Source organism: Macrobrachium rosenbergii, chromosome 27, assembly GCF_040412425.1.
Source record: "Macrobrachium rosenbergii isolate ZJJX-2024 chromosome 27, ASM4041242v1, whole genome shotgun sequence".
Taxonomy (NCBI): domain Eukaryota; kingdom Metazoa; phylum Arthropoda; class Malacostraca; order Decapoda; family Palaemonidae; genus Macrobrachium; species Macrobrachium rosenbergii.
Genome location: NC_089767.1, coordinates 12236469 through 12251397, shown reverse-complemented (window position 1 = coordinate 12251397; position 14929 = coordinate 12236469). Strand labels below are relative to the sequence as shown.

At 33.8% G+C, this 14929-nt stretch overlaps 2 non-coding genes across 2 annotated transcripts; both read right to left on the bottom strand.

The window, feature by feature from the left end:
- Positions 1-589: 589 nt before the first annotated feature.
- Positions 590-661, bottom strand: TRNAC-GCA (transfer RNA cysteine (anticodon GCA)). The gene has a single exon. It is a non-coding gene; the product is annotated as a tRNA-Cys (tRNA).
- Positions 662-8414: 7753 nt separating this feature from the next.
- TRNAC-GCA (transfer RNA cysteine (anticodon GCA)) lies at positions 8415-8486 on the bottom strand. The gene has a single exon. It is a non-coding gene; the product is annotated as a tRNA-Cys (tRNA).
- Between the last annotated feature and the right edge of the window lie 6443 nt (positions 8487-14929).

The following is a 14929-nucleotide window of genomic DNA, read 5'->3' as shown; positions in this document are numbered from 1 at the left end:
ATATGGCCCACCTCCAGAGTGCTCAGAGTGCAGGGTGATAATAATGGTCAGACATGTGTTATGCGAGTGTCCAAAGTATTACCAAGAGCGACTGTTAAATTTTGGGAATAAATCAATAAATGAAATTTTGTCAGAATCTTTTATATTTTCAGCCGATCCGATTTTGTTCATGAGGAACTGTGGTCTGATAGATAAAATATGAAAGTAGGTAAATAATAAAAGTACGCAAACATAGAATTTGTCGAATTTAAATTTAAATTTTTTTTAATATTAACTTAACTTATGAATTTTAATACGCCTTTTTAGTGATGAAGCATGAGTAAACGTATTTAGTGTGTATGTGTTACAGTATGAGAACGTGAGCCTATGAAATATTTTATCCTAATCTTTTGGGCCACCCTTATAAGAGCTGAAAGTCAGCTCAGTGGTCTGGTTAAACTACTTTAATACTACTACTACTGTACTAAGGCGACCAATTCTTCAGGAAGTATGGAAGATTTTTTCTTTTGGAATTTTCTTTTCATTGATCTGTCCAAGATGGGAGTGAGACATCTGTGGACTGGGTGTCAGTTATATAAATTTTTTCCTGAGGGGGCGCCCGGGATTGAACCAGGGACCTCTCGATCTGCAGTCGAATGCTCTACCACTGAGCTACACCCCCTTGATAATAAATGATGTATATCACAGGTGTTATTTTGTACACCATTACCTTCTCCATGTAGTGGACTTGTATCATTGTGAGCAGTATTTGTCGACAGAATTTAATTAGTTATCAAGACTAATAACAAAATGTTCATAGATGACTATAAAAATATGTTTAAGGTACTTTGAAATTTGAGTTAAAACTTCTTGAGTAGTTTAGTATAAAAGTCATTTTAAGTTTTATACGAATTGCTGTTACACACACGCACACACACATACAATAAACGTGCTTATCTTACCTTAGCTCCAGGGTAGTATTTTCTTATTAATGTGTGTATATATATCTCTATATATATATATATATATATATATATATATATATATATATATATATATATATATATATATATTATATATATATAGCAATCAATTGTACCAATGGTTATTACACAAATAATAAGACCAAAAAAAATTTACCTCACTTCAGCCAGATACTTGAAACCTCATAACAATAATATTAAGACTGAATACTCCAAAGGTATAATCGCTCAAAAATGTTTTGCAACATACTTCAAAACTTTACGGACAACAGCTTTTAATAGCGACATCTGGCGGTTGTAAGCGCATGAAACAACTGAACACTAGTGGTGGGTCTGAGAAATTACCTGCAGTTTCCTTTAAACAGGGCTTTTTCTGATACTGCCTACTGTTGTCATACTTTACTTAATTAAAGGATGTTACTATAATACTTCAGAGGTCATCGCTGTTCTTATGTTTTAATATTTTCATCTCCGACTGCCATCACTATCGTTGTTTTATCTCCATATGTGTGAACTTTGTAGACATAGGCCTACGACTGTTCTATGTTGAACTGTTAGTCTTATTATCATCAACAAATACGACTTTTGTAAAGATTTGTTTGCACATTATTATTAACCAAATTTTTGAATGACTAATCCTATCTATATACAGTATATTGTGAACTAGTGAAACTTAATATAAAATATACTGAACTAGACTAACAGATTTCATGTCTATTTTTGTAATACATAGAATATAATCACACACACACACATTATATATATATATATATATATATATATATATATATATATATATATATATATATATATATATATATAATGCCATTATCATGTGTAATTTCTCATTTCTTTCATTGCTACTTAGGCCTATCATTTTGATGCCTCGTATGAAGTTAACTGAATATATAACACCCATTTTTGTATTTCTTATTATCTAAGTTTCTAAAGAATTAAAATTAGCAAGAAGTTCAACATTAATTTAGTTAATGCTAAATGCCAGCAGTGAAGAAGACTACCGTGCTCATCAGTGGAGAATGTCTCCTCCTCATCGAAAAAGATGACTTACAGAAATTATCGGCCACTGGATTATATTATAACGCAAACCCTAGCCTCTATTCTTTATGTTTTGCTGATATGAAGTGTTTCTTGGCAGGAGTATGATGAAATAATATCTTGGTCTCATGTAGCCTGTTATGGATGGTTTGAGCAGCAACTTGAAGGGAAAGCGTGATGTTCTCTCTTTATAGCAACACCGGTTGTCAGGGGAGTCAGGCGGAGCTCCTTCAGTGATCATCCGACGATGATCGTTAACAGTAGTGCAACAATGGGGTCGTCCTCCACTGTTTACAGTGGATTTATCATATTTCCTCGTTCTCTCTGTTGTTGTATCCCTCTATACATGGTTGTTTTATTTACGCTAAGCTGCCGAGCAATATCTACAATAGAGACATTAGTCTTATGCAAGCTAATGATTGTGGTGCGGCTGAGTCTGTTGCCCATCTTATCAGTGTAAGTGGCGAGACAGTTTAGTTTAACTTTCCTGTCCGAATGTGGAGTCACACAATAACATACAATGTTATGAGATTTTTTCTTTTTTGTTTTTGACAACAATAATGGTTGAATTCATTCTTTCTTTATTTATATATAATTCCATTGATGATTATTCAATATTATTTTATTAGTCAATAAGCTTGTATCTGGATTCGAAATATAGTTTCTTCTTTGACTCTTTTGCCCAATCATCTGAAGTGAAATTTTTCAAAATGTTTCGTCATTTTTTGTAATGAATTTTTCACTCACCATTCTTTTTTATATTGTTAACCGTATGATTAATAACCAAAGTCGAATAAGAAAATTACATTTCCTTATAAATATCAAAAGAACAAATTGCTGTTAGGTGAACGAAAACTTCTGGAACGTGTTGCAAAGCATTTTTGAGTGACTGTACAATGATCCCATAAAACTTGCTTAACACTTGAAAAATCAATATAAATGTATCAAGTTATGAGTAAGGTAACAACTGATAAGCTATGAACAGACTAGGGGGAAAAAGGGCATCACTTCATCAAATACTATAATTGTTTCCCTGGTTGCACTTCACTTTGATAAAGGAGAACTAGTCAGATATATCACTTACCTTGAATACACACACAAATATCTCTAATCACTGGTGGTCAGAATGAAACACTGTGCTTTTAAAACTTTTGATTGACAGATTTATTTCTAAATTCAAAAGTTATAAATAGAGTTCACAATCTCAAAAAGATTTACTATTACTTGACAACAGTGTAAGATTTAAGTATTTCTTAACCAAGATTAACTCACAAAACTTTAAGCAAAATTCAAACGATTAACACTCACTCCAGATTATAATGTAAATCTCAATAATTGAAATCAACACTAATGTTCACTGAAATCTTAATAATTGAAATCAACATAAGTATTCACTGAAATCTCAATGAAACCAACACCAACAAAAAACACTAATTAATCACCAACACAAACTTTGGGAAACACTGTGAAATTATAGACACATGAGCTTATGATAATATGAAAACACAGACATATAAGAAAGTAATATGCAGAAATAAATGTACCAACAGCAATTCACTAAGACAAAATTTGTTTAAAGATTATGTCAGTCTTTCAAAAGATCACCTTCATTTTCAAAAAGATTAAAGTCACCTCTTACTAAATTCACAACTATCTTTCACCAAGACAACACTTGTTTTAAACACGATACAATACAAATAAGCACATTACCTTACTCCAATTTGTAATCTATAAAACACAGTTTTTCACAATGGCAGTAGAACACAAATGTTTTAAACCATTTTCAAAAATATTACATCTCGTGGGAGAGTTTTACAAAACTTAAATATGTAGGAGAGTAACCACAGTTTTCCACCCTTCTATATGAATAATAATTGAGAGAGAAAGAGGGAGATCTTACTAATACCAGGCCCCTCATCAGACTAACTGTTTTTGTCCACCAACTTTGCTTTTATCCTCAAACCTGGGTTGCCAGTTAGTCACTTCAAATCTTAGAATAACCTGAGTCCCTTCTCCCACATTCAGAATACCCAGAATACAGAATTCCTCCTTGTACAGAATAAACAGAATAAAGAATACATGGTATACAGAATAAGCACAGTATTCTTTGGCTTGGAAAGGAAATATGTTTGGCCCTTTTATCTAAATGATTGACAGAGCACTTCCTGTTTGGACACTTGTGTAAACAGACACATAGGCCTTTAGAACTAGTCACGGTTAAAAGCTGTCAACCCTCGTCACAGATCCTATGTGCTCTCTCCTTGCTTTCTTGTCTCTTGGAAGTCAAACACAGCTATGTACACAGGATGTAATTATCTGATCTGGTCAACAAAAGTGATTCTCCTTTCAGGATCTGAAACTTTAACTCCCAGTAAATATGGCATGTTATGAACATAAAAGAATATATAATATTTATAAGCATTGCACAACATTACATACATTATGAAGTCACTTCATTACACTTCACAACGTATGAAATAGCTGTAAGAAAAAACATATCAAAACCATGGACAATACAGTAAAAACACAGAATAAATATTACTTTTACAGAATGGTTATATATTATAATATTCCTCCCCTCAGAAGATTAATTATCCCGGGTGTGAATCCAGCGATTCGGAATGGGATAAATAATCTACAGTCACATTGCTCCTTCCAAAAATGTTCTCTGTCTTTAGACTGTCTTTAGACAATAAGATTATACAATCAATCAGGAGAGCTACTATGGCTGAAAAACTTGAACAGAAAAGGCGATAAACTCTAGGCATATCCACAAATCTTTGTAACTCTTTCACTACTTTAGAAACAAACTTGGCTTGCCCAATATCATCAAGTAATTGATCAATAAGAGGTAAGAGATAATTATCAGCTACACTGATGGAATTCAGTTTCCTATAATCAATACACATCCTAAACGAGCCATCTGGTTTTATCACTAAGACACCAGGAGAACTGTAATGACTTGAAACTGGGTTCTGCCAATCTGTGCTGCAATAAATATTCGACTTCCTTTTTCAAAACATCTCATTGAAAAGGTGATACACGGTAAGCTCTTTGCTTGAATGGCTTAGAAGATGCCAAGCCATTTATCTCACGCTTTGTCAAGTCTGTACACTTAGGTATGTCTGTAAAAATCTCAGGGAAATTTTGAATCATCTCACTTAATTCTTTGCTTTGTTCAACACTCAGATTTTTTAGTTCTCCAGATTTACTAATATTGAAGAATTGTTCATCTTGTTTTCAGCTCCCAATTCATAGCTATCATCGTCCTCTGTAGATGAAGTTGTTTGGGTTATAGACACTATCTCAGTTCTAGTCTCTGAAAAGTAGGGTTTCTTCCTCTGTCGTTTCCTTCTCCCTGGTGTATCAGTCACAAAAGTTTGATCACTTAACTTTTCTGTTATCCTACAAGGACCTTGAAATTTATTTGTAAGGGGAAACCTTTTCACTGGTAAAAACACTAGAACCTGCTGTCCTCCCCCTTAATGAGAGACTGCCGTGACGTAGTCACATGGCTCCAGCATAGAATATTCTTTCTATTGCTGTAGATTTGCGACAGGCAAGGGGGCTCTCGAACAAGGGGAAATCATTCCCCCTTTTTGACTCTAAATGTCTCTCTGTCCTCTTTTTCTTCTACTCTGTTTTTACTTCTTCCTCCAGCGTATTTTTCAGCTCTCTTCCATCTTCCTATCCACCCGCTATGACTACTGCTTCTAGTTATTTATTTTTTTCCCCCAACTCTTTGGCTTACATAGTGTGGATATTTCCACCTTTATTAAATTTCCTGTCTGTGTGAAAGGAAAGGGCATCATACCTTGGGTCCTAGCGCTTGACCTCAGGCCTAGACCTAGTATTTTAATCAAATCCTTCGGACCATCCCTATGAGAGCTGAAAGTCAGCTCAGTGGTCTGGTTAAATTTCTTTAATAATAATAATGGGTGTTAATCAGGGATTTGGCTAAGGTATTTGGGTGGGTAAAAGCAAAAGGGTTAGAGTTTCCAAGTGTCTGTGTCAACGTCTTAATCCTGTCGAGGTGTGGAATTTTTATATTGTTGGGTGTGTCTCTGGTCTTGTTGGGGGGATGGTAGAAAATAGTGATACATGGTGGTCTTGTTATGGGGGGAACGGTAGAAAATAGTGATACATGGAACCCAGTATAACGTTCGTCTCCTCGCAACGAACCACATGTACAGATAATCTGGTTTCATTTTGTTCAAAGACGTTGTTTGGCAGGAGCTCGAGGACGGCGTCAGCTTTGTGTGATGACGCTATGATTTTCTACCATCTGAAGATGGCCTCCACTCTGAAAAACCAGGCCTCTGTGTTGTGCGTCGTGAATGGAGGCAGGTGGACAGATGCTACTGTGGCATTGTCGCTGGTTGGGCTGGCGGTGTCGGTCATCTTGGTGGTTACCAGTATAGAGACGGGATGGGTAAGAAAGAGGCAGCGTCAGACCACTTACTAATTTTCTGTCACAAATTTCTGACCAGACATGGACTTCCGTAAATGAAAAGGTAGCATCTAACATCAGAGTAAGACAGGCATAATTTTATGGTCAGATGTGTTTTCTCACACCTGAAAAACAGTTAACAATTCTTTACACAAAATAAGGAGAATTCTCCATTACATATGTTCGAAAGCTTGAAACGTTTTACATCTACAGATGGTTTTGGTTTTACAAATGATACGCTGAAAGTTCCTGAAAATATATGAAAATCACTGCTTCAGCTGTCCAACTTGGATTTGTGATTTCTGGGGAAAAGCGATGGTCTGTTGTAGGTTAAGCTTGTTGTGTAGGATGGCAGATGCCTGGAGGACCCAAGTATGGGCCCTACACATGGATACACTTTCCCCTGGGGTTTTATGCATCTGAAGTAAGAGTATATACTTATATTTAGTTTATTTCTTGAACTATGTGCTTCTTTTTCTTTTTGTGCTGATGTCTTTAGTGGAATAATGTTAAAATAATAATCTAAATTATCCTTGCTCTCTGTTCTACCCTTCCATATTATATTTGAAGTGTTATAAACTCTCATGAACCCTTTGCCTGTATTTATTATATAACTAAGGAAGTAACAGTATATACATGCATACATATAAACACATATACAGTATACACGAGTATATATGTTATATATATTTATATATAAATATGTGTATGTATATGTATACAGTATCATTTTTTATTAGCAGTGAATTATGTCCTAAGGCAAAAGGAAAGAGATTAATAATGTGGCCGGGGGCCATGTGCTGAAGAATACGTAACATATGAAAAGCTTTGGTATTTATATTTATTTGAATAATTTTTTTTTGTTTTTCCTTTTAATAAAAATTTATTGCTGTTTTTAAAGTTGCTTTTATTAATCGGATCTTTCTTGTTTGTCATCTTTATGAAGTTGTTTCATTCTCCATCTGATAACAACTGACTGATTCAGATCTTGTCTCTGCTTTTTCCTTTTGTTAGATATTCTGAAACGTCCATGTCACCCTCTTTTGTACCCAATTAAATTAAGCTTTGCATATTTATATAGTTGCTGTTTTTTTAAAGTTGCTTTTATTAATCGGATCTTTTCTTGTTGTTTGTCATCTTTATGAAGTTGCATTCTCCATATATATATCTTATATATATATATATATAGATATTATGTATATGTATCTTTTGTACCCAATTTATATATATATATATATAATATATATATATATATATATATATATATATATATATATATATATATATATATATATATATATATATATATATATATATATATATATATATATAATGTAAATATATACTATCTTATAGATGATGTTAGAATGATTTATATATGTCATATATATATATATATAATGCTTTATATATATATATATATATATATATATATATATATATATATATATATATATATATATATATATATATGAATTTATAGATGATGTTTTAATGAAGAAGAATCTGAATCTATCAATGAATTTCCATAAAATAGTGCTCATAAATTTTCCTTTGGGGCCCATTCCTCAGCTTGGACAAAGATGTAATATAAAGTGTCTGACAGATTTTAAGTGCTGTGCTACTTTGATAGTGAGTAGAGTGAGCAATATCCAGTGACAGAGAAGTCCTGTACTATTGTCAGTGGTGTTTGTACTAGGGGCGATAGCCCCATGCAAGCACACAAACGAAGGATACCAGTAACATAGGTCCTCTTTTCTTCTTAAAGTACAAGTATGTTTTCTTGTACTAAGGCGACCAATTCTTTGGTACGTATGGAAGATTTTTCTTTTGGAATTTCTTTGGCAAAGGATTTCTTACACCTTTTCAGTGTAAATTTTCTTTTCTCCCCAAGATGGGCGTGAGACAGCTGTGGACTGGGTGTAATTTATATAAATTTTTTCCCCAGGGGGCGCCCGGGATTGAACCAGGGACCTCTCGATCTGCAGTCGAATGCTCTACCACTGAGCTACACCCCCTTGTTTTTAGTGATATATATCACAGGTGTCCATTTAGTTGGCTAGAATCATTTATGAGCAGTATTTGTCGAAAAGGTTTATTTAGTTATCAAGACTAATGACAAGATATTCATAGTAGAAGAATATAAAATTATATGTTTAAGGTACCATGAAATTTGAGTTAAACTTTTTGAGTAGTTTAGTATAAAAGTTATTTTAGGTTTTATACCGATTGCTGTTACTCACACACACACACACACACAGATATAATCAACATGTGCTTATCTTATCTTAGTTCCAGAGTAGTATTTCCATAATGATATATATATATATATATATATATATATATATATATATATATATATATATATATATATATTGAAAAAGTTACAGAAAAGCGGTATTTATACCAAAAGATCCATAGGTCAGCCATCAAGTCACCTCGGTTGACAATTTAGATTCATTGCATTTCTTTGTTAAATCAAGGCTGATTCCATCGATCTGGCTTTTGAACCGACAATTGCTGCTATAAATTATACGAGACATTCCAGTTTATTTTGTGGTTACGGTTATTTATTTGGTTAAAAATAGCTGAGTTCTGTTGTTCGTACCTAACTGAACATTTATGCCGCATTAATCTATGGGGGAGTGATTTGCCAGTGAAGCTGATGTAAGATTGGTCACAGTCGAGGCAAGGGATTTCATAAACTCCTGTGTCTTTGGGGACTGATTTTTTTGGACGTTAATCAGCGATTTGCCTAAGGTATTCGGCCCCTCGATTTGGGACCACCTTCACGTGGTGAGGGAGCTCTTGAACCCAAGGAATCTGTTCCCGGGTTTGAGTCCAATGATCTCATCATATTTATAATTATATATTTGTTTGGATTAATTTTTGTGGAATTTTCCACTTTTGCTAAAATTTACTGGACCTGTTAAAAAAGAAAAGATATAGCTGAGATTGGGTTTATATCCAAAGCTAAATAGTGAGAGCTGTGGTAGGACCATCAGCTGCCCGATAATGTTCGGACCTGAGAGCTATCAGAGTGATAGCTCAAACCCCCTCAACTTGGGACCACCTTGACGTGGTGAGGGGGCTCTTGAACCCCAGGAATCTGTTCCTGGCTTTAAGTCCAAGAATCCCATATGGTATTATATATTTGTTTGGATTAAATTATGTGGAGTTTTCCACTGTTGCTAAAATTTATTGTACCTGATAAACAGGAAAAGATATCATAGCTGGGAATGGGTTTATATCCGAAGCTAAATAGTGAAAACTGTGGTAGACCATCAACTGCCCGATAATGTTCGGACTTGAGAGATATCAGGCAGAACTATTCTTTAGGGCTGGACCACGGATTCCAGGGGGGTCTGGTTCTAGGGATGGGACTCTCGGCATTTTATCCGGTTTGCCCATAACATGATTGTGGGGGGATGATTGTATTCTTGAAATACTCTCAGTCCTAGCAAGCGGGTTGGCTTACACTTGGGCCATTCTAATCATGTTGTGCCATCCCCTATGGGGTAGGGTAGGGACACGGACATTTGGGAGTCGGTTCTCACTTGTGCCATTGGCGGAAGAATAAACCCCATGAAAGGCTGATGATGTCTTTTTAAGGTTTTCAGGATTATTTTTTTTCTCTAATTTACTTTAATCTTAATACTCAGTTGTATTGAAGATTTAAGTACCCCTGGACCCTTTGATGGTAGCGATTCGGCACAGTTAACGACTGCAGGAACCTCCTCTGACCTCTCTCTGGAAAAATCAGAAAAAAATACGAACGTAATTACACTGGAGCCCTATGCTCCAATGAAAAACAAGCCAAAAAAAAACAGATATCTTGACCCGACATTGACCCACTTCGACTCCCTCTTTGGGAGTGGAAGTTGGTCAAGATTCCTAACCTTAGAAACAGAAAAAAATATCGCCCTTGAAACTAGAAAACTTTCTATTGACTCGACATTCAACTACTGAAATGTCATTCAGACAGGTAAAAGAACAGATGTGGTTGATAGAAACCACTACAAAAAATCAATCGGAAAACTACTTAAATATAAAAAATATTGATAATGTTAAAGTGCATATTAAAAAACATGACAATATGAACAGTGTACATGAACCAATAGAAAAGAAAATATTGCTAGATTCCCTTAAAAAAAGGTACAACAATATACAAGACTGCGAAATTTACAACATAGCTAGTAGATGGAGTAATGAAAAAATACTAAGAATAGCAAAGATAAAATTTGAAGGCCATGAATTACCCTTAAAAATGAAAATCTTAGGCCAAAGCAGAGAACTGAGACCGTATGTCCCTAAACCACTACAGTGCCAAAACTGTAGTAGGTATGGACATACAAGGAAAAATTGCCATAATACATCTGTATGTGCATACTGTGGATCTGACAAACATACCACACAGTGGAAGTGTGGTGAACCAAAATGTGTGAATTATGGACAAAATCACCATGCAAGATCTAAGGAGTGTATGTATTACATATACAATACGGAATTGAAATTACTTCAGGAAAGGACAGGAATGCCTATAAAAGAGGCCAGATTAGAATTAAAGGTAAGAGGAATGCATGATCCCGCTAAGAAACGAACTTTTTCTGCAGCAATAAGATCAAACAAAGAAACAAAAGTGGAAATAAATAAGAAAAACAAAACCCTGGTAGATCAGTCTCAAAGAAAAATAACCACCTTGCAAGAAGAAACCAATATAGCAAAGGACCAAGAAATCCATACAAATCTTTGCTCAAATTCATTTGAGATTTTAAGAGAAATAGAATCACTAGAAGACAATACAGGCACCACAGAGATATTAAAAGATAGTTCTGATGAATTAGAAACTAAAGAAAAAAAAGAGACCTTTAGAGAGAACTCCACCCAAGACCAACAAAAAACCAACTATTATTAGAGATACATCCATTAAAATAAAGGCAGGAGACCCCAAGAAAGAACATAAACCAAATAATAAGAAAATACCTTTGTCTCCTAAAGTAATAATAAAACCAATAGAAACAGATACCCAGAACACCAAAGAAATAGCAGAGGAACAAACCATTGACAATAATGATTATGTGATGGGAGAAGAGATTACCCCATCACCAACAATAGGTGCAGCAAGAGTAAATGAAAAAACGACACACTAAAACGAAAACACATGTGGATGTAATGAATGCTTCATTGAACTGTGCAACAAAAATGAAAGCATAACAAAGGACAGTTTAACAAACACTGTACGAAATTTTTTAAGATACAGAAATAAAGAAACTACTAGTTTGGACACTCATGAAAAAGGCTGTATGTGCATTGGACACATAATGTCTTATAAAGAAAAACAAATAAATATTGTAAATAGGATTTTAGAAAAAATGCAAATTGATGATCCACAAACGGAAAATAAAACTTGAACACACTAACGTTATACTTTCGATAATTATATTATACAATGGAACGTAAATGGTCTACAGACCAGATTACATTTGGGAGAAATACAACGATTACTAAAGGAATATGAACCAATGATAATATGTTTACAACATGTCAACAAAACAATATCAAAAATAGGTAAATATACCTTAGTATCTCCATCTAGGGAAGAAGAAGGAAATTTAGGTACTGCTATATATGTACATAACAAAGTATGTTATGACAGAGTAGCTGTAAATTTTACTGACTTGCAAATATCAAGTATTAAAATACGGATAAAAAATGATAATTACATAATTTATAACTTATATAACCAACCTAATAAAAGTTACGACATTGATAAACTTAAAGATTTACTTAACAATGCCAAAGAACCTACATTAATAGTAGGTGATTTTAACGCTCACAACCCAAAATGGGACTGTCATTGTACAAACTCAAATAGAACAGGTAGTAAAATAGAAGAGTTCAAGGATTCAAACGACATGGGCTGTATAAATGATGACGAAATTAGCACATATTTTTCAAAAACACATGGAACATTTTCCTCAGTAGACTTAACTTTATGTACAACAAGCATAGTTGACAGATTGGATTGAAATACAGTTGATAACTTGCACACCAGTGATCATTTCCCAATATTAATTTCCTTATTGCAAAATAATCCTGCAAAACATGTCCCTCACTATAACATTTATAAAGCAGATTGGGAGCGATATGAAATGCACACTAGAAATATCCCACAGTTTGAATATTTAAAGGACCATAATGAAACTAAAAAATTTCTTGTTGATTTCATTAAAAATGCTGCTGATAAAGCAATACCAAAGTCAAAACCCCATCCAACAAAACACAAAGTTCCCTGGTGGTCTGATGAGTTAACAGAATTAATAAATATAAAACACTCAATAGGGAGACGATTAGATAATTTGAATAGAAAGTTCAATAAAATGAATAAAAAATTACCGATATTAGAAAGAACTTTACAAAAAATGACTGTATTATTACTAGAAATTGATACATTAAAACCTGTATACAACAAAATATCTGCAAAATTTAAAAAAGAAGTAATTCAAGGAAGAATCATTTCATGGAGGAAATACGTATCAGATCTCTTTAATAATACTCCCATACAAAAAAATATGGGAAAAATTCAGGAAAATCAATGGTACCCATGTCAAACCATCTAGACATGCCATATTAAAAGATAGGAAAAGAACACTTGATCCAGAAGAAATATAAGTAATATAATGGGAGAAAATTTAGCAAATGTAAGTAGTGATAAGAATTTAGATGAACACTTCCGCACAAAAAAAAATAAAATAGAATTAATAACAATAAATTTTGAAACAATTGATGATATATATTATAATAGAAAATTTTGTATGTCAGAGTTGGAATATGCTCTCTCGAACAGCAATAAATCTGCTCCTGGAGGTGACAATATTTGTTTTGAGATGATATGCCACTTAGCACCTTTGGCAAAGTCATACTTATTAGAGTTTTATAATCATTTATGGCTTCGAAATTTATTTCCAGATGATTGGCGTAAAGCTATAATAATTCCTATCCCCAAACCTGGAAAGGATCCCAACAATGTAAATAATTACAGACCAATTTCTTTAACAAGCTGCTTATGCAAATTGTTAGAGAAAATGGTAAATGCTCGACTAACATGGCACATTCGAGAAAATACAATTTTAACTCCCACTCAGTTTGGGTCACAGTGTAACAGATCCACATTGGATTCTCTCTGTAACTTAGAAGACCATATACGTAGAGGTTTTGAACGAAAACAAATTACTGTAGCTGTCTTTTTTGACATTGAAAAGGCATACAATACCACATGGAGGTATGCTATATTAAAAACTTTACAAAACAACAACATCCGTGGACATTTACCTATTATACAGAACTTTTTGATAAACTGCAATTTTCAGGTGAGAATTGATGATGATCTGTCCAGAACATTTCCACTTGAAAATTGTGTTCCACAGGGAAGCGTCCTTAGTGGAACACTGTTTACTTTAGCAATTAATGATATCAGTAAAAATCTACCTATTGGCATTAAAAGTAACCTGTACATGGATGATTTTGCCATATATTATTCAGCATCCTGAATAAAACATGCAGAACGAATCATTAATAAAAGCATAGTAAAAATAGATGAATGGGCCTCATCTGTAGGCTTTAAATTTTCCATAGATAAAACTCAAGCAATCATGTTTTATAAAAATAAAAAGTGGAAAAAAGGTGAAGAAATAAATTTAAAAATCAGAAACCATAGTATACCAATTGGCCAAACAGCAAAATTTTTAGGATTAGTATTTGATACCCACTTGAACTGGAGAGCCCACATTACATATTTAAATCTAAAAGTAAAAGAGCATTAAATCTAATTAGAAAACTATCGAACACTACTTGGGGAGCCGATAGACATACCCTTACTGTGCTGTATAAGGCAACAGTTCTGTCCATCATTGATTATGGAAGCGAAGTATATGGCTCGGCATCTGATGCAGTTCTGAAAATGTTAGACCCTGTTCACAATGAAGGCCTTAGAATATGCTCAGGAGCCTTTAGATCATCACCAAAATCATCGTTACAAGTAGAATGTGGTGAACTGATTTTGTCTCTCCATAGAGAGCTAGTAACAATGAAAAGTGCTTTAAGAATTCAAACTAGTGATTCTCCAACCAAAAAATTATTTGAATTAAGAGATGTATTTATAAACAACCATCCACCACCTTTCCCAATTAGAGCTAGAAGATTGTTTGAGTCGCTGAATATAAATATACAAGTGCCTGTAATAGTAAAATCACCTCCTCCCTGGACAATGAATAAAATGAAAATTTGCACACACCTCAAGTATTTATCAAAAAGTAACTCATATACAACAGAACACCATAGACAGCATACAATAGAGCATATAAACCGAAAGGTCCACATTGCGCAATATATACAGATGGATCTAAATCAGAACTTGGAGTGGGATATGCTGCAGTGTCCCAGGACAAAATTTATCAGTTCT